The 22,338-nt window shown below is 47.5% G+C and overlaps 1 protein-coding gene across 1 annotated transcript in view; it reads left to right on the top strand.

The window, feature by feature from the left end:
• LOC140353517 (secretory phospholipase A2 receptor-like) overlaps nt 1-22,338 on the top strand; it is a 43,367-nt gene that overhangs the window by 2,564 nt on the left and 18,465 nt on the right. The window lies entirely within an intron of this gene.

Raw genomic sequence — 22,338 nt, 5'->3', positions numbered from 1 at the left:
ACACCCATGTGCCAAATGACCACACCCATGTGCCAAATGACCACACCCATGATGTGCCAAATGACCACACCCATGTGCCAATCCATTGAACACTGTCATCAGGCGCAAACACAAGATCGCTTAATTATAGACGCACCAATCAGGTTTAAGCACTTTAAAAATGCAGCAGGTGAGTTCACCAAACTGAACCAAAATGGAAGGAAGAGGAAGAGGAAGAGTGAGGATGAGAAGAAGGAGGCAGAGGCCGTGCCAGAGGTGGAGGTGGAGGTGGAGGTAGAGGTAGAGGTAGAGGTGGAGGTGGAGGAAGAGGAGGAGGAAGACTTCAAGCAGGAGGAAGAGGGGGAGGAGTTTGGGGGGTTCTTTTTTGTACTGGATAAAATGTAATGTTCATGAAAATTGGGAAATGTTTTTTTTCACCATGTTGGCTCGAGTTTATGGAAAAGATAAATGACGTTGTCAACAGCATTAGTCTTGTGTCCTGTGTGTGTAGTGTTCACTGTGTGTGTTGTTGTGCACAAAGTGTGAGCAGACATTGTGTTTCCAGTTGTGCAAATCCCAGCCCAAAGTGTTTAAGGTTTTCAACAGCAGTGTGTAACTGGTGTGTAACTGGTGTGTAACTGGTGTGTAACTGGTGTATAACTGGTGTGTAACTGGTGTGCAACTGGTGTGTAACTGGTGTATAACTGGTGTGTAACTGGTGTGTAACTGGCGTATAACTGGTGTATAACTGGTGTATAACTGGTGTGTAACTGGTGTGTAACTGGTGTGTAACTGGTGTATAACTGGTGTATAACTGGTGTATAACTGGTGTGTAGCTGGTGTGTAACTGGTGTGTAACTGGTATGTAACTGGTGTATAACTGGTGTATAACTGGTGTGTAACTGGTGTATAACTGGTGTGTAACTGGTGTGTAGCTGGTGTGTAACTGGTGTATAACTGGTGTGTAACTGGTGTGTAACTGGTGTGTAACTGGTGTATAACTGGTGTATAACTGGTGTGTAACTGGTGTGTCACTGGTGTATAACTGGTGTATAACTGGTGTGTAACTGGTGTGTAACTGGTGTGTAACTGGTGTGTAACTGGCGTATAACTGGTGTATAACTGGTGTATAACTGGTGTATAACTGATGTGTAACTGGTGTGTAACTGGTGTATAACTGGTGTGTAGCTGGTGTGTAGCTGGTGTGTAACTGGTGTATAACTGGTGTATAACTGGTGTATAACTGGTGTGTAACTGGTGTATAACTGGTGTGTAACTGGTGTGTAGCTGGTGTGTAACTGGTGTGTAACTGGTGTATAACTGGTGTGTAACTGGTGTGTAGCTGGTGTGTAATGGTGTGCAGCTGGTGTGTAACTGGTGTATAACTGGTGTGTAACTGGTGTGTAACTGGTGTATAACTGGTGTGTAACTGGTGTGTAACTGGTGTATAACTGGTGTGTAGCTGGTGTGTAACTGGTGTGTAACTGGTGTATAACTGGTGTGTAACTGGTGTGTAGCTGGTGTGTAATGGTGTGCAGCTGGTGTGTAACTGGTGTGTAACTGATGTGTAACTGGTGTGTGACTGATGTGTAACTGGTGTGTAACTGGTGTATAACTGGTGTGTAACTGGTGTGTAGCTGTGTGTAACTGGTGTGTAACTGGTGTATAACTGGTGTGTAGTTGTGTGTAAGTGGTGTGTAACTGGTGTATAACTGGTGTGTAACTGGTGTGTAACTGGTGTGTAGCTGGTATGTAACTTGTGTATAACTGGTGTGTAACTGGTGTATAACTGGTGTGTAGCTGTGTGTAACTGGTGTGTAACTGGTGTATAACTGGTGTGTAACTGGTGTGTAGCTGGTGTGTAACTGGTGTGTAACTGGTGTATAACTGGTGTGTAGCTGTGTGTAACTGGTGTGTAACTGGTGTATAAGTGGTGTATAACTGGTGTGTAACTGGTGTGTAACTGGTGTGTAGCTGGTGTATAACTGGTGTATAACTGGTGTGTAACTGGTGTGTAACTGGTGTGTAACTGGTGCAAACATGGTTAAGTCATATGCAACGGTTGTGTTTCATATGGTATAAAAATATGGTTTTGAGCAAATAGTGTGTAGTTTTTACAAGAGTGTTTCATTTTGCAAAGGAGATAAGGTGTTTTGTTAATTGGGTTTGTGGTTGTGCTAATTGTGTGAAGGGTTTTGCTAATTAAAACAAAACAATCAAAATTGTGTTTATTCAATTGTAAAAAACTGTAACATAAAGTTTTAGGCACTGGTAAACTCACATAGTAGTTTTTGAAAGAAATTGAAATAAATTTGCTAATATAGTAACTGTGTAATTTATAGAACTTTAACACTTTAGACTGTTTGATTGTTTGTTGCCGATGGCCACACAACACTGTTCTGTCCATTAGCACGTTGACTGCAGCTTGGCTTTATTGGGACGAAACCCAAAGAAAATGCACATGTTTTAATGGGAAGATTTGTTCTGAAATGTTGTTGGATTTAAAATAGACGATGATGAGAAATTGGCCCCACACCCGACCTAAGGGTAAGAACTGCTGCTGGATGAAACCGCTGGAAATGGAAATATAGGAGAATGTGGTGAAAGTGATGTGGTCTCTATTAAATGTAATCAAACGGTGAAAATCAAGTGTTCAAATGTGTTCAACATCCTGTGCCACGACATTTACAGACTCGGGTGGAAAGATCAGAAGATTAGAGGGCGTTAATCTCAATGCATCAGATTTATTATGGCGCTTCTCAACACACTGGAGTTTCCTCACAGTTTCTTCTTCTTCAGCTGCTATGAAAGGTTTGGCTCCCGATCATCCCAACTCCACCAACAACTCCACCAACAACACCACCAACAACACCACCAACAACTCCACCAACAACTCCACCAACAACTCCACCAACAACACCACCAACAACACCACCAACAACTCCACCAACAACTCCACCAACAACACCACCAACAACAACTCCACCAACAACTCCACCAACAACACCACCAACAACACCACCAACTCCACCAACAACTCCACCAACAACTCCACCAACAACACCACCAACAACTCCACCAACAAAACCACCAATAACTCCACCAACAACACCACCAACAACTCCACCAACAACTCCACCAACAACACCACCAACAACTCCACCAACAACTCCACCAACAACTCCACCAACAACTCCACCAACAACTCCACCAAAAACACCACCAACAACTCCACCAGCAACACCACCAACAACTCCACCAACAACACCACCAACAACTCCACCAACAACTCCACCAAGAACTCCACCAACAACACCACCAACAACTCCACCAACAACTCCACCAACAACTCCACCAACAACACCACCAACAACACCACCAACAACTCCACCAACAACTCCACCAACAACACCACCAACAACTCCACCAACAACTCCACCAACAACTCCACCAACAACACCACCAACAACTCCACCAACAACTCCACCAACAACACCACCAACAACTCCACCAACAACTCCACCAACAACACCACCAACAACTCCACCAACAACACCACCAACAACTCCACCAACAACACCACCAACAACTCCACCAACAACTCCACCAACAACACCACCAACAACTCCACCAACAACTCCACCAACAACACCACCAACAACTCCACCAACAACTCCACCAACAACACCACCAACAACACCACCAACAACTCCACCAACAACTCCACCAAAAACACCACCAACAACTCCACCAAAAACTCCACCAACAACACCACCAACAACACCACCAACAACTCCACCAACAACTCCACCAACAACACCACCAACAACTCCACCAACAACACCACCAACAACACCAACAACTCCACCAACAACTCCACCAACAACACCACCAACAACTCCACCAACAACACCACCAACAACTCCACCAACAAAACCACCAACAACTCCACCAACAACTCCACCAACAACACCACCAAAAACACCACCAACAACTCCACCAACAACACCACCAACAACTCCACCAACAACACCACCAACAACTCCACCAACAACACCACCAACAACTCCACCAACAACTCCACCAACAACTCCACCAACAACACCACCAACAACTCCACCAACAACTCCACCAACAACACCACCAACAACTCCACCAACAACTCCACCAACAACTCCACCAACAACTCCACCAACAACACCACCAACAACTCCACCAACAACACCAACAACAACTCCACAAACAACTCCACCAACAACACCACCAACAACTCCACCAACAACACCACCAACAACTCCACCAACAACTCCACCAACAACACCACCAACAACACCACCAATAACTCCACCAACAACTCCACCAACAACACCACCAACAACTCCACCAACAACTCCACCAACAACACCACCAACAACACCACCAACAACTCCACCAACAACTCCACCAACAACACCACCAACAACTCCACCAACAACTCCACCAACAACACCACCAAAAACACCACCAACAACTCCACCAACAACACCACCAACAACTCCACCAACAACACCACCAACAACTCCACCAACAACTCCACCAATAACACCACCAACAACTCCACCAACAACTCCACCAACAACACCACCAACAACTCCACCAACAACACCACCAACAACTCCACCAACAACTCCACCAACAACTCCACCAACAACACCACCAACAACTCCACCAACAACACCACCAACAACTCCACCAACAACTCCACCAACAACACCACCAACAACACCACCAACAACTCCACCAACAACTCCACCAAAAACACCACCAACAACTCCACCAAAAACTCCACCAACAACACCACCAACAACTCCACCAACAACTCCACCAACAACACCACCAACAACTCCACCAACAACACCACCAACAACACCAACAACTCCACCAACAACTCCACCAACAACACCACCAACAACTCCACCAACAACACCACCAACAACTCCACCAACAAAACCACCAACAACTCCACCAACAACTCCACCAACAACACCACCAAAAACACCACCAACAACTCCACCAACAACACCACCAACAACTCCACCAACAACACCACCAACAACTCCACCAACAACACCACCAACAACTCCACCAACAACACCACCAACAACTCCACCAACAACTCCACCAACAACTCCACCAACAACACCACCAACAACTCCACCAACAACTCCACCAACAACTCCACCAACAACACCACCAACAACTCCACCAACAACTCCACCAACAACTCTACCAACAACTCCACCAACAACTCCACCAACAACACCACCAACAACTCCACCAACAACACCACCAACAACTCCACCAACAACTCCACCAACAACACCACCAACAACACCACCAACAACACCACCAACAACTCCACCAACAACACCACCAACAACTCCACCAACAACACCACCACCAAAAACACCACCAACAACTCCACCAACAACACCACCAACAACTCCACCAACAACACCACCAACAACACCACCACCAAAAACACCATCAACAACTCCACCAACAACACCACCAACAACACCACCAACAACACCAACAACAACACCACCAACAACTCCACCAACAACACCAGCAACAACTCCACCAACAACACCAACAACTCCACCAACAACACCACCACCAACTCCACCAACAACACCACCAAAAACACCACCAACAACTCCACCAACAACTCCACCAACAACACCACCAACAACTCCACCAACAACTCCACCAACAACACCACCAACAACACCACCACCAAAAACACCACCAACAACTCCACCAACAACACCACCAACAACTCCACCAACAACACCACCAACAACACCACCAACAACTCCACCAACAACTCCACCAACAACACCACCAACAACTCCACCAACAACACCACCAACAACTCCACCAACAACACCACCAACATCTCCACCAACAACTCCACCAACAACACCACCAAAAACACCACCAACAACTCCACCAACAACACCACAAACAACTCCACCAACAACACCACCAACAACTCCACCAACAACACCACCAACAACTCCACCAACAACTCCACCAACAACTCCACCAACAACACCACCAACAACTCCACCAACAACTCCACCAACAACACCACCAACAACACCACCAACAACTCCACCAACAACTCCACCAACAACTCCACCAACAACTCCACCAACAACACCACCAACAACTCCACCAACAACTCCACCAACAACTCCACCAACACCACCAACAACTCCACCAACAACACCACCAACAACTCCACCAACAACACCAACAACACCACCACCAACAACACCACCAACAACTCCACCAACAACAACTCCACCAACAACAACTCCACCAACAACACCACCAACAACTCCACCAACAACACAAACAACAACTCCACCAACAACTCCACCAACAACACCACCAACAACACCACCAAAAACACCACCACAAATAACGCCACCAACAACACCACCAACAACACCACCACCAATAACTCCACCAACAACACCACCAACAACTCCACCAACAACACCACCAACAACTCCACCAACAACACAAACAACAACTCCACCAACAACTCCACCAACAACACCACCAACAACACCACCAACAACACCACCACCAATAACGCCACCAACAACACCACCAACAACACCACCACCAATAACTCCACCAACAACACCACCAACAACTTTTTTAAGGAAAATAACAATCACAAATGACACAAATACACAAATGAATAAACACGTAAAATGTGGACTGCTAAACATTAGAGCAATTTCCTCCAAATCGCTCTTAGTTAATGAATTAATTAGTGACTATAACATAGATCTTCTAGCTCTAACTGAAACGTGGCTTCAACAAGACGACTACGTCAGACTAAATGAGTCCACCCCACCCACCCATGTTAACTTTCAGACTGTCAGGAGCACAGGCCGAGGTGGTGGTGTGGCAGTGATCTCACACTCAAGCCTACTCATGAGCCCTAAAACTAGCAATGCATTTCACTCATTTGAAAGCCTTATGCTGTCGATCACATGTCCAAATATGAAAAACCAAAAAGGAGTTTTGTTCATAGTTATCTACCGACCTCCTGGTCCCTATTCAGAGTTTTTAACAGAGTTTTCTGACTTTATATCAAACTTAGTGTTAGCCTGGGATAAAATAGTTATAGTTGGAGACTTTAATATCCACGTGAACATGAGTGATGACGCTCTCAGTAATGCCTTCAGCGCCTTGTTAGACAGCATTGGTTTCACTCAGAATGTAAATAAACCGACTCACACTCACAAGAACACTCTGGATCTTGTCCTAACGTATGGAACAGAGATTAGTGACCTCATTGTCCTCCCTCAAAACCCTATATTGTCAGATAATTTCCTAATTACCTTTCAGTTTATTCTTAAAGATCATCCAGTCCCACAAAATAAAGTTATAATGAAAAGGACAATATCTGAAAAATCTATCTCAAAATTCAAAGAAATAATAGAGCCAATATTCAGTGACATGTCATGTGATCCTGCTGAGAACAGCTTTAGTCCCAGTATAAGTGATCAATGTGTCGACTTGACCATGAATTCTCTGAAGTCTGCTCTTGACGTTGTCGCGCCGTTAAAACAGAAGGTCATTAGGCCAAAGCGCGCCTCCCCATGGTACAACCAAGAACTGCGTTCACATAAACAAAGAGTTAGAAAGTTAGAGGGATTATTTCGTCGCTCTCACACCGAAGAATCCCTAAAAGCATGGAAAAGTTGCCTGCTGTCCTATAAGCAGGCTCTGCGTAAGGCCCAAACCAGATATTATTCAAATCTAATAGAAGTCAACAAAAGTAACACTAAATTCCTTTTCAGCACTGTAGCTAGGCTAACAAACTGTCACAGTGCAGTAGAGCCCTCAATCCAAGCTACACTTAGCTCTGATGATTTCCTCCTATTTTTTAACAATAAAATAAAAACAATCAGAGATAAATTAGATGAAATTACCCCCGCTATTAGCCCTGAACTAGCCCAAGCTGTAAATCTAACGTCTCATATACATCCACCTGTAAACCTAGAAAGGTTCACAGCTGTTGATCAAGCAGAGATAACTTCAGCCATTATGTCCTCTAAAAGCTCAACTTGTGTCCTAGACCCCATTCCAAGCAGACTCCTCAAAGACATTCTCCCCCTAATTATAGACCCTATTCTTAATATAATAAATACTTCACTCCAAAGTGGCTATGTTCCACAGTCCTTCAAACATGCAGTCATTAAACCTCTTCTGAAAAAGCCTAATCTAGATCCCGACCTATTGGTAAACTACAGACCTATTTCAAATCTTCCCTTCGTCTCTAAAATCCTTGAAAAAGTTGTAGTAAAGCAGCTTTGTCGCCACCTGCAGGACAATAACTTATTTGAAGTTTTCCAGTCAGGGTTCAGAGCCCACCACAGCACTGAAACTGCACTAGTTAAAGTCACAAATGATTTGTTATTAGCCGCTGACGATGGACTGGTCTCAATCCTGGTTCTGTTGGACCTCAGCGCAGCGTTTGACACCATTGACCACAACATTCTACTGCAGAAGTTAGAATGAGATGTAGGTGTTGGAGGAACAGCCCTCAGCTGGTTTAAATCCTATCTATCTGATAGGTTCCAATTTGTTAATGTAAACCAGAGCTCCTCACCAAGCTCTAAAGTAATTTACGGTGTGCCACAGGGTTCGGTACTCGGTCCAATTCTGTTTACTCTTTATATGCTGCCATTAGGCAACATTATCAGAAAGCATGACATTAACTTCCACTGCTATGCAGATGACACTCAGCTGTATTTATCAATGAAACCTGATCAGAGCGATCAAGTAGACAGACTTAGTGCTTGTGTGAAGGAGATAAAAACCTGGATGACACTAAACTACCTGCTTCTTAACCCTGAAAAAACCGAGGTCATTGTGCTTGGCCGTAAGCATCTACGAGACGGTCTATCTGAGCAGATAGTCACACTGGACAATGTCAGTGTAGCCTCCAGTTCTACTGTAAGAAACCTTGGAGTCTTATTTGACCAGGAGCTCTCATTTAAAGCTCATATAAATCAAGCTTGTAAAACAGCCTATTTCCATTTGCGCAACATAGCCAAAATCAGAAGAATCCTGCCTAAAAGTGATGCCGAAAAACTTATCCATGCATTTGTAACGACTAGATTAGACCACTGTAACTCCCTGCTTGCAGCGTGTCCTAAAAGCTCCATAAAAAGCTTTCAACTGGTTCAAAATGCAGCAGCAAGATTACTAACAGGAACAAAAAGAAGAGAGCACATTACGCCAGTGCTGAAGTCTCTTCACTGGCTCCCCGTCGAGTCCAGAATCAAATTCAAAATTCTACTCTTGACCTACAAAGCCATAAATGACATGGCCCCATCCTACCTCAAAGATGCTATAGAACCATATCATCCAAACAGAGCTCTTCGCTCTCAGAATGCCGGCCTTCTGGTGGTCCCAAGAGTCTCTAAAAGTACTGTAGGAGGTAGAGCGTTTAACTACCAAGCTCCTATGTTATGGAATCAGCTCCCGACCCATGTTAAATATGCTGACACAGTCTCTTCATTTAAGTCCAGGCTTAAAACGTTCCTCTTCGAAATCGCTTATGGTCAGACTAGTTAGGAACAGAAACATAAACCCACAGCTTTAGCTACGCTGCCCTAGGAGTAACTGTGCTGGGGGAAGTATGGCAGCTTGAGCACTATCCTCTTCTTCTGACTACTTATGCTATCAAACAATATTTATTTTTTGATTCCACTTGCAAATTGTTCACCGCCTTCTTTTCTTTCTCTCACTCCTGAGGACCTGTGGACCCAGATGCCCCTCCCCTGGTGAAGTGGTCCCTGCCCTGTGTGGACGGTCCCTCATCTGCCTGAGGAGTGGGTCCAGCTCGCCCCCGACGGTCCCTCATCTGCCTGAAGAGTGGGTCCAGCTCGACTCCGACGGTCCCTCATCTGCCTGAAGAGTGGGCCCAGCTCGCCTCCGACGGTCCCTCATCTGCCTGAAGAGTGGGTCCAGCTCGCCTCCGACGGTCCCTCATCTGCCTGAAGAGTGGGTCCAGCTCGACTCAGACGGTCCCTCATCTGCCTGAAGAGTGGGTCCAGCTCACCTCAGACGGTCCCTCTTCTGCCTGAAGAGTGGGTCCAGCTCGCCTCCGACGGTCCCTCATCTGCCTGAAGAGTGGGTCCAGTTCGCCTCAGTCGGTCCCTCATCTGAAGAGTGGGTCCAGCTTAACTCAGACGGTCCCTCTTCTGCCTGAAGAGTGGGTCCAGCTCGCCTCCGACGGTCCCTCATCTGCCTGAAGAGTGGGTCCAGCTCGACTCAGACGGTCCCTCATCTGCCTGAAGAGTGGGTCCAGCTCGCCTCAGACGGTCCCTCTTCTGCCTGAAGAGTGGGTCCAGTTCGCCTCAGTCGGTCCCTCATCTGAAGAGTGGGTCCAGCTTAACTCAGACGGTCCCTCTTCTGCCTGAAGAGTGGGTCCAGCTCGCCTCAGTCGGTCCCTCATCTGCCTGAAGAGTAGGTCCAGCTCCAGTCTCCTCGTGTCCGTCTGTCCGTCTGTGAGAGTCGGATCTCTCCTTCACTGGAACTCCTCCAGGTTTCTACGTTTTTTTCCCAAAGAGGTTTTTTTGTAGTTTTTCCTGGCCGAGAAGGAGAGTCTAAGGACAGAGGACCCTGGGACATCGTCCCTCGCCACCACAGACATTGTCTGACTCCATCGCCACCACAGACATTGTTGATTCATTTCTCCCTGTGGCCCTCTGAGGCAACTGTTGTTGTGATTTTGGGCCTTACAAAAATAAATTGATTTGATTTGATTTGAACAACTCCACCAACAACACCACCAACAACACCACCAACAACTCCACCAACAACACCACCAACAACACCACCAACAACACCACCACCAATAACTCCACCAACAACACCACCATTAACTCCACCAACAACACCACCAACAACACCACCAACAACTCCACCAACAACACCACCAACAACACCACCACCAACAACACCAACAACAACACCACCAACAACACCACCAACAACTCCACCAACAACACCACCAACAACACCACCAACAACTCCACCAGCAACACCACCAACAACACCACCAACAACACCACCACCAAAAACACCATCAACAACTCCACCAACAACACCACCAACAACACCACCAACAACAACACCAACAACACCACCAACAACTCCACCAACAACACCAGCAACAACTCCACCAACAACACCAACAACTCCACCAACAAAACCACCAACAACACCACCAACAATACCACCAACAACTCCACCAACAACACTAGCAACAACTCCACCAACAACACCAACAACTCCACCAACAACACCACCAACAACACCACCACCAACTCCACCAACAACACCACCAACAACACCACCACCAACAACTCCACCAACAACTCCACCAACAACTCCACCACCAACACCACCAACAACACCACCAACAACACCACCACCAACAACTCCACCAACAACACCACCACCAACACCACCAACAACTCCACCAACAACACCACCAACAACACCACCAACTCCACCAACAACACCACCAACAACTCCACCAACAACACCACCAATAATTCCACCAACAACTCCACCAACAACACCACCAACAACACCACCAACAACTCCACCAACAACACCACCAATAACTCCACCAACAACACCACCAACAACACCACCAACAACTCCACCAACAACACCACTAACAACTCCACCAACAACACCACCAACAACACCACCAACAACAACTCCACCAACAACACCACTAACAACTCCACCAACAACACCACCAACAACACCACCACCAAAAACACCATCAACAACTCCACCAACAACACCACCAACAACTCCACCAACAACACAACCAACAACTCCACCAACAACACCACCAACAACACCACCACCAACAACTCCACCAACAACACCACCAACAACACCACCAACAACACTTCAACAACTCCACCACCAACAACACCACCAACAACACCACCAACCACTCCACCAACAACACCACCAACAACTCCACCAACAACACCACCAACAACACCACCACCAAAAATACCATCAACAACTCCACCAACAACACCACCAACAACACCACCAATAACACCACCAACAACACCACCAACAACTCCACCAACAACACCAAAACTCTACCAACAACACCACCAACAACACCACCACCAACACCACCAACACCACCACCAACAACTCCACCAACAACTCCACCAACAACTCCACCAACACCACCACCAACAACACCACCAACAACACCACCACCAACAACTCCACCAACAACACCACCAACAACTCCACCAACAACACCACCAACAACACCACCAACAACACCACCAACAACTCCACCAACAACACCACCAACAACACCACCACCAACAACTCCACCAACAACACCACCAACAACATCATCAACAACACCACCAACAACTCCACCAACAACACCACCAACAACACCACCAACCACTCCACCAACAACACCACCAACAACTCCACCAACAACACCACCAACAACACCACCACCAAAAATACCATCAACAACTCCACCAACAACACCACCAACAACACCACCAACAACACCACCACCAAAAATACCATCAACAACTCCACCAACAACACCACCAACAACACCACCAACAACACCACCAACAACTCCACCAACAACACCAAAACTCCACCAACAACACCACCAACAACACCACCACCAACACCACCACCAAAAATACCATCAACAACTCCACCAACAACACCACCAACAACACCACCAACAACACCACCAACAACTCCACCAACAACACCAAAACTCCACCAACAACACCACCAACAACACCACCACCAACACCACCAACACCACCACCAACAACTCCACCAACAACTCCACCAACAACTCCACCAACACCACCACCAACCACACCACCAACAACACCACCACCAACAACTCCACCAACAACACCACCAACAACAACACCACCACCAACAACTCCACCAACAACACCACCAACAACACCACCAACAACTCCACCAACAACACCACCAACAACTCCACCAACAACTCCACCAACAACACCACCAACAACACCACCAACAACACCACCAACAACTCCACCAACAACACCACCAACAACTCCACCAACAACACCACCAACAACTCCACCAACAACACCGCCAACAACACCGCCAACAACACCGCCAACAACACCGCTAACAACACCACCAACAACTCCACCAAAAATACCACCAACAACTCCACCAACAACACCACCAACAACATCGCCAACAACACCGCCAACAACACCACCAACAACACAACCAACAACTCCACCAACAACACCACCAATAACTCCACCAACAACACCACCAACAACACCACCACCAAAAACACCATCAACAACTCCACCAACAACACCACCAACAACACCACCAACAACACCACCAACAACTCCACCAACAACACCAGCAACAACTCCACCAACAACACCAACAACTCCACCAACAACACCACCAACAACACCACCAACAAAACCACCAACAACTCCACCAACAACACCAGCAACAACTCCACCAACACCACCAACAACTCCACCAACAACACCACCAACAACACCACCACCAACTCCACCAACAACACCACCAACAACACCACCACCAACAACTCCACCAACAACTCCACCAACACCTCCACCAACAACACCACCAACAACACCACCAACAACACCACCACCAACAACTCCACCAACAACACCACCACCAACAACACCACCAACAACTCCACCAACAACACCACCAACTCCACCAACAACACCACCAACAACTCCACCAACAACACCACCAATAACTCCACCAACAACTCCACCAACAACACCACCAACAACACCACCACCAACAACTCCACCAACAACACCACCAATAACTCCACCAACAACACCACCAACAACTCCACCAACAACACCACTAACAACTCCACCAACAACACCACCAACAACACCACCAACAACACCACCAACAACAACTCCACCAACAACACCACCAACAACTCCACCAACAACACCACCAACAACACCACCAACAACTCCACCAACAACACCACCAACAACACCACCAACAACTCCACCAACAACACCAGCAACAACTCCACCAACAACACCAACAACTCCACCACCAACTCCACCAACAACACCACCAACAACACCACCAACAACACCACCACCAACAACTCCACCAACAACTCCACCAACACCTCCACCAACAACACCACCAACAACACCACCAACAACACCACCACCAACAACTCCACCAACAACACCACCACCAACAACACCACCAACAACTCCACCAACAACACCACCACCAACAACACCACCAACAACTCCACCAACAACACCACCAATAACTCCACCAACAACTCCACCAACAACACCACCAACAACACCACCACCAACAACTCCACCAACAACACCACCAATAACTCCACCAACAACACCACCAACAACTCCACCAACAACACCACTAACAACTCCACCAACAACACCACCAACAACACCACCAACAACAACTCCACCAACAACACCACCAACAACTCCACCAACAACACCACCAACAACACCACCACCAAAAACACAATCAACAACTCCACCAACAACACCACCAACAACTCCACCAACAACACCACCAACAACACCACCAACAACTCCACCAACAACACCACCAACAACACCACCAACAACTCCACCAACAACACCACCAACAACACCACCAACAACACCACCAACAACTCCACAAACAACACCACCAACAACACAACCACCAAAAATACCATCAACAACTCCACCAACAACACCACCAACAACACCACCAACAACACCACCAACAACTCCACCAACAACACCAAAACTCCACCAACAACACCACCAACAACACCACCACCAACACCACCAACACCACCACCAACAACTCCACCAACAACTCCACCAACAACTCCACCAACACCACCACCAACAACACCACCAACAACACCACCACCAACAACTCCACCAACAACACCACCAACAACAACACCACCAACAACTCCACCAACAACACCACCAACAACACCACCAACAACTCCACCAACAACACCACCAACAACTCCACCAACAACTCCACCAACAATACCACCAACAACACCACCAACAACACCACCAACAACTCCACCAACAACACCACCAACAACTCCACCAACAACACCGCCAACAACACCGCCAACAACACCGCTAACAACACCACCAACAACTCCACCAACAACACCACCAACAACTCCACCAACAACACCACCAACAACACCGCCAACAACACCGCCAACAACACCACCAACAACACCACCAACAACTCCACCAACAACACCACCAATAACTCCACGAACAACACCACCAACAACACCACCAACAACTCCACCAACAACACCACCAACAACTCCACCAACAACACCGCCAACAACACCGCCAACAACACCGCCAACAACACCGCTAACAACACCACCAACAACTCCACCAACAACACCACCAACAACTCCACCAACAACACCGCCAACAACACCGCCAACAACACCGCCAACAACACCACCAACAACACCACCAACAACTCCACCAACAACACCACCAATAACTCCACCAACAACACCACCACCAACACCACCAACAACTCCACCAACAACACCACCAACAACTCCACCAACAACACCGCCAACAACACCGCCAACAACACCGCCAACAACACCACCAACAACACCACCAACAACTCCACCAACAACACCACCAATAACTCCACCAACAACACCACCAACAACAGCACCAACAACTCCACCAACAACAGCACCAACAACTCCACCAACAACACCACCAACAACACCACCAACAACACCAACAACTTCACCAACAACACCACCAACAACACCACCAACAACACCACCAACAACTCCACCACCAACAACTCCACCAACAACACCACCACCAACTCCACCAACAACACCACCAACAACACCACCACCAACAACTCCACCAACAACTCCACCAACAACTCCACCAACAACACCACCAACAACACCACCAACAACACCACCACCAACAACTCCACCAACAACACCACCACCAACAACACCACCAACAACCTCACCAACAACACCACCAACTCCACCAACAACACCACCAACAACTCCACCAACAACACCACCAATAACTCCACCAACAACTCCACCAACAACACCACCAACAACACCACCAACAACACCACCAACAACAACTCCACCAACAATACCAACAACTCCACCAACAACACCACCAACAACACCACCAACAACTCCACCAACAACACCACTAACAACCCCACCAACAACACCACCAACAACACCACCAACAACACCACCAACAACACCACCAACAACACCACCAACAACTCCACCAACAACACCACCAACAACACCACCAACAACTCCACCAACAACACCACCAACAACACCACCAACAACAGCACCAACAACTCCACCAACAACACCACCAACAACACCACCAACAACTCCATAAACAACACCACCAACAACACAACCACCAAAAATACCATCAACAACTCCACCAACAACACCACCAACAACACCACCAACAACACCACCAACAACTCCACCAACAACACCAAAACTCCACCAACAACACCACCAACAACACCACCACCAACACCACCAACACCACCACCAACAACTCCACCAACAACTCCACCAACAACTCCACCAACACCACCACCAACAACACCACCAACAACTCCACCAACAACACCAACAACAACACCACCACCAAAAACACCATCAACAACTCCACCAACAACACCACCAAAAACTCCACCAACAACACCACCAACAACACCACCAACAACTCCACCAACAACACCACCAACAACACCACCAACAACACCACCAACAACTCCACCAACAACACCACCAACAACACCACCAACAACTCCACAAACAACACCACCAACAACACAACCACCAAAAATACCATCAACAACTCCACCAACAACACCACCAACAACACCACCAACAACACCACCAACAACACCACCAACAACTCCACCAACAACACCAAAACTCCACCAACAACACCACCAACAACACCACCACCAACACCACCAACACCACCACCAACAACTCCACCAACAACTCCACCAACACCACCACCAACAACACCACCAACAACACCACCACCAACAACTCCACCAACAACACCACCAACAACAACACCACCAACAACTCCACCAACAACACCACCAACAACACCACCAACAACTCCACCAACAACACCACCAACAACTCCACCAACAACTCCACCAACAACACTACCAACAACACCACCAACAACACCACCAACAACTCCACCAACAACACCACCAACAACTCCGCCAACAACACCGCCAACAACACCGCCAACAACACCGCCAATAACACCGCTAACAACACCACCAACAACTCCACCAACAACACCACCAACAACTCCACTAACACCACCAACAACACCGCCAACAACACCGCCAACAACACCACCAACAACACCACCAACAACTCCACCAACAACACCACCAATAACTCCACCAACAACACCACCAACAACACCACCAACAACTCCACCAACAACACCACCAACAACTCCACCAACAACACCGCCAACAACACCGCCAACAACACCGCCAACAACATCCAGTATGGTCCAGTATGGTCCAGTATGGTCCAGTCTCCAGTATGGTCCAGTATGGTCCAGTATAGTCCAGTATGATGGTCCAGTATGGTCCAGTATGATGGTCCAGTATGGTCCAGTATGGTCCAGTATGGTCCAGTCTCCAGTATGGTCCAGTATGGTCCAGTATGATCCAGTATGGTCCAGTATGGTCCAGTATGGTCCAGTGGAGGCCCTCCATCGCCCCTGGAGCCAAACCCAAGCAGAACTGTGCAGTCAGATGTGTTTATTTCAGTGATGCATGAAAATAATTAGTTCATTGGTCATATATTATTTAGAACTAAATCAAACGTCTCCAGTTCCTTCATTGATTCTTAGAAATCTTTATTGTTTTTCAATGTTTACTTCTTTATTCTTCCTCCTAATCCATTTAAAATAAAAGCCCTCTTATTTAGACAGGAGCTCCCTCAATGGTTCTCCAACTTTTCACATCAAGTCCCAACTAAGAAAATATTTGAGTACCACCAGATCTATACTAGGTCTAAATTAGTGCTAAACCAGGTCTAATATGGGACAACACTATTACTATAAAAGTTCTAAACAAGGACTATTGAACTGCAAAGGATCTGTGTGGTACAGAAGGAGCTCGGGAATGAGACTTTATAGTTAGTTTAGGTTAGTTTTAGTTTTATCTTCTTTATTGTTATTTTAATCTGTGGAGCACGTAGTGAGCCTGGCTGGAGGAAAGGAACTCTATGAATATAATGTACTTATTTACTCTTATTTACTCAGATTATTTAATCTGTGGACACAGATACATTTATGACATTTGAGATGAATATCTTAAATATCCACTTGATGTTTGATACTCGTGTACTTTCGTGTTCTTCTAAGTTACTCCTCCGCTTACATAACAACAAACTGAATGTTAATAACCAGAGTGAAATATATATATGTAAACTTGCATGTGATTCTGTCGTCCTCCTTCAGAATATGTTCAGAATATTGATGAGACGCTTTTATCTTATCAAATATCAGACATTTTGTCAGATCGTTCCTAATCCCACACAATAATCCGTTTCCTCTGACGGTCACACACTTTCTCTCATTTACTCACTCCTGACCTTTCGAACTAGGAGTTGATGTAAAATTGGGAGTAAACTTTAAATGAGGTGAAACTGCAACAATCGGGCCACAGCCGAAAAACAAACAGGTGAAATTCTGAATGATGCAATTTCGTGCAAGGAGCTTTTCCAGAGTGAAACAGATGGATTCTGGCTTGAAGAGAAACCTTTTTTATTTTAGACAGAAGGAAGTCATAAACACTGACGCCATCATTTACAACTGTAATAAAGGGAACTATTGGTCACTGCACTTTATGGTTTGACGATTATTGCACTGCGTTTGGAAGTCTTGCCAAACAGGCTCATAAATAGCATGAGATGAGCTGGGCCTTTACATTTTCCATGTTTCAGTTATAACTTCTCCATTTTGTCAGGACTCATTTGAGCTCAGGAGAATATAAATGCTCAAGCTCAAGCTGTTTCCATCAGATTGTAAATGGCATTCGTTTTTTTTCTTTAGCTTTATTGTGCTTATATGTTTTATTCTGATTTATTAAACATTAGAAATCAAAACATGTTGCATTACGTTGTTAATGTTAACGTTATACCGCACATTCCAGTAAATTCACCCTTATATGATAATTAAGTAACTCATTATCAAACATATCGACACAGTTGAATGAATACTGTAAAGCACGGCAGAAAACATGCCCCAAAAAGCTCAATTTAAAGTCATGATTGAAGTATTCATCCTCTGTAGTAACACTGAGGCCTTGAACGGACTTACTGCACATTTGAGGGGACATTTGAGGGGACATTTGCAGCTCCATCTCTTGTAACCCCGGGCTCACTGACTCGGCACGTGCTGTAGATAATCTTTTGGCTCCAAAGCATTTCCAGCGCTGCGCGGGCCCCATGCGGTCGCTCTCTGGTGAGGCGCGGCCCCTGCTAAAGATGGTGGTGCGCCGCAGATTTCACGGAGCCGCCTCGGAGTGTTAATCTGAGCAGCCGCTGTGTCCCAGTGTCATCCATCGTCCCGGGGCGCTCACCCACAGCCCGTCCTGTCCGCCCGCCCCACCTGTCGCTCCGCATTACCCTGATCACGAGGGAGGGCGGGTGGTAGATCCAAATAGATATTGGAGAATCAAGTATATAATCCAAAATAAATAAAAAACAGGGTATATTTCTGCACTTTCCTTCATGCAGTATTTGAACCTCAACCAAGACATTAAGAGGCATGTAAAACACACACACGTATGATGTCATGTGTCATAATCTGAGTCTAAAATGCTTCTACTTCACTCGACCTGCAGCAACAGGTTATGTGACACTGGAGAAACCTTCATTAAATTACATCTTATCTAATTTAATGATTTGAAGGTTTATTCAGTACATTTTACCTTTAAAAAACATGCATACTTAATGTGTGTGGGCTCGCTTCTCCACACACCTGACCTGTAACTCTGACCTGTTTTTCCACTTGGATGAGTTTAATGCCGTTCAGTGGAACATTTCAGGCAAAGAAATGGTGTGGGGCCTTTATTTGTGCCGAGAGACGGTTCAGCACAATAAGTGAAGACAAAAGTCATATCGCCGACTGATATTGCCCCCCTGGTATCGCCCCCCTCTGATATCGCCCCCCTGGTATCGCCCCCCTGATATCGCCCCCCTTGATATCGCCCCCTGATATTGCCCCTGATATTGCCCCTGATATCACCCTCTGATATCGCCCCCCTGATATCCCCCCCTGATATCCCCCCTGATATCGCCCCCCTGATATCCCCCCCTGATATCGCCCCCTGATATCCCCCCCTGATATCGCCCCCCTGATATCACCCTCTGATATCGCCCCCCTGATATACCCCCCTGATATCCCCCCTGATATCGCCCCCCTGATATCCCCCCCTGATATCGCCCCCTGATATCCCCCCCTGATATCGCCCCCCTGATATCCCCCCCTGATATCGCCCCCTGATATCGCCCCCCTGATATCGCCCCCCTGGTATCGCCCCCCTGATATCGCCCCCCTGATATCGCCCCCCTGATATCCCCCCCTGATATCGCCCCCTGATATCACCCCCCTGATATCGCCCCCCTGATATCCCCCCCTGATATCGCCCCCTGATATCGCCCCCCTGGTATCGCCCCCCTGATATTGCCCCCCTGATATCGCCCCCCCTGATATCGCCCCCTGATATTGCCCCTGATATCACCCTCTGATATTGCCCCCCTGGTATCGCCCCCCTGATATTGCCCCCCTGATATCGCCCCCCTCTGATATCGCCCCCCTGGTATCGCCCCCCTGATATCGCCCCCCCTGATATCGCCCCCCTGATATACCCCCCTGATATCGCCCCCTGATATCGCCCCCCTGATATCCCCCCCTGATATCGCCCCCTGATATCCCCCCCTGATATCGCCCCCCTGATATCCCCCCCTGATATCGCCCCCTGATATCGCCCCCTGATATCGCCCCCCTGGTATCGCCCCCCTGATATCGCCCCTCTGATATCCCCCCCTGATATCGCCCCCCTGATATCGCCCCCCTGATATCGCCCCCCCCTGATATCGCCCCCCCTGATATCGCCCCCTGATATTGCCCCTGATATCACCCTCTGATATTGCCCCCCTGGTATCGCCCCCCTGATATTGCCCCCCTGATATCGCCCCCCTCTGATATCGCCCCCCTGGTATCGCCCCCCTGATATCGCCCCCCCTGATATCGCCCCCCTGATATCCCCCCCTGATATCGCCCCCTGATATCGCCCCCCTGATATCCCCCTGATATCGCCCCCTGATATCGCCCCCCTGGTATCGCCCCCCTCTGATATCGCCCCCCTGATATCGCCCCCCTCTGATATTGCCTTCCTGGTATCGCCCCCCTGATATCGCCCCCCTGGTATCGCCCCCCTGGTATTGCCCCCCTGATATCGCCCCCCTCTGATATCGCCCCCCTGGTATCGCCCCCCTGATATCGCCCCCCCTGATATCGCCCCCCTGATATCCCCCCCTGATATCGCCCCCTGATATCGCCCCCCTGATATCCCCCTGATATCGCCCCCTGATATCGCCCCCCTGGTATCGCCCCCCTCTGATATCGCCCCCCTGATATCGCCCCCCTCTGATATTGCCCTCCTGGTATCGCCCCCCTGATATCGCCCCCCTGGTATCGCCCCCCTGGTATTGCCCCCCTGATATCGCCCCCCTCTGATATCGCCCTCCTGGTATCGCCCCCCTGATATCCCCCCCTGATATCGCCCCCCTGATATCGCCCCTGATATAAATAGTAGGAGTATAGAAGAAAAATAAATGATCACAAATAAATGAAACCGATGATCACATCATTCAAATACTATTCTAAAATCAACATATATTACCATTCATAAGCGCAAACATTCTAACTTCTCCCTTAACAACAACAACATCTCCATGGAAACCAGACCCTTTAAAGTATTTAAGTAATGATATTCAGAGTACATGTCTGACTTCACAGGAGCAGATCCATCAGTGTGAATGGCACT

The sequence above is a fragment of the Eucyclogobius newberryi genome, unplaced genomic scaffold (assembly GCF_026437365.1).
Source record: "Eucyclogobius newberryi isolate DKJ021-1_F unplaced genomic scaffold, fEucNew1.0.hap1 SCAF_9, whole genome shotgun sequence".
NCBI classification, from domain to species: domain Eukaryota; kingdom Metazoa; phylum Chordata; class Actinopteri; order Gobiiformes; family Gobiidae; genus Eucyclogobius; species Eucyclogobius newberryi.
Note: the sequence above shows the minus strand (reverse complement) of the source record. Positions and strands in the feature narration are given on the sequence as shown.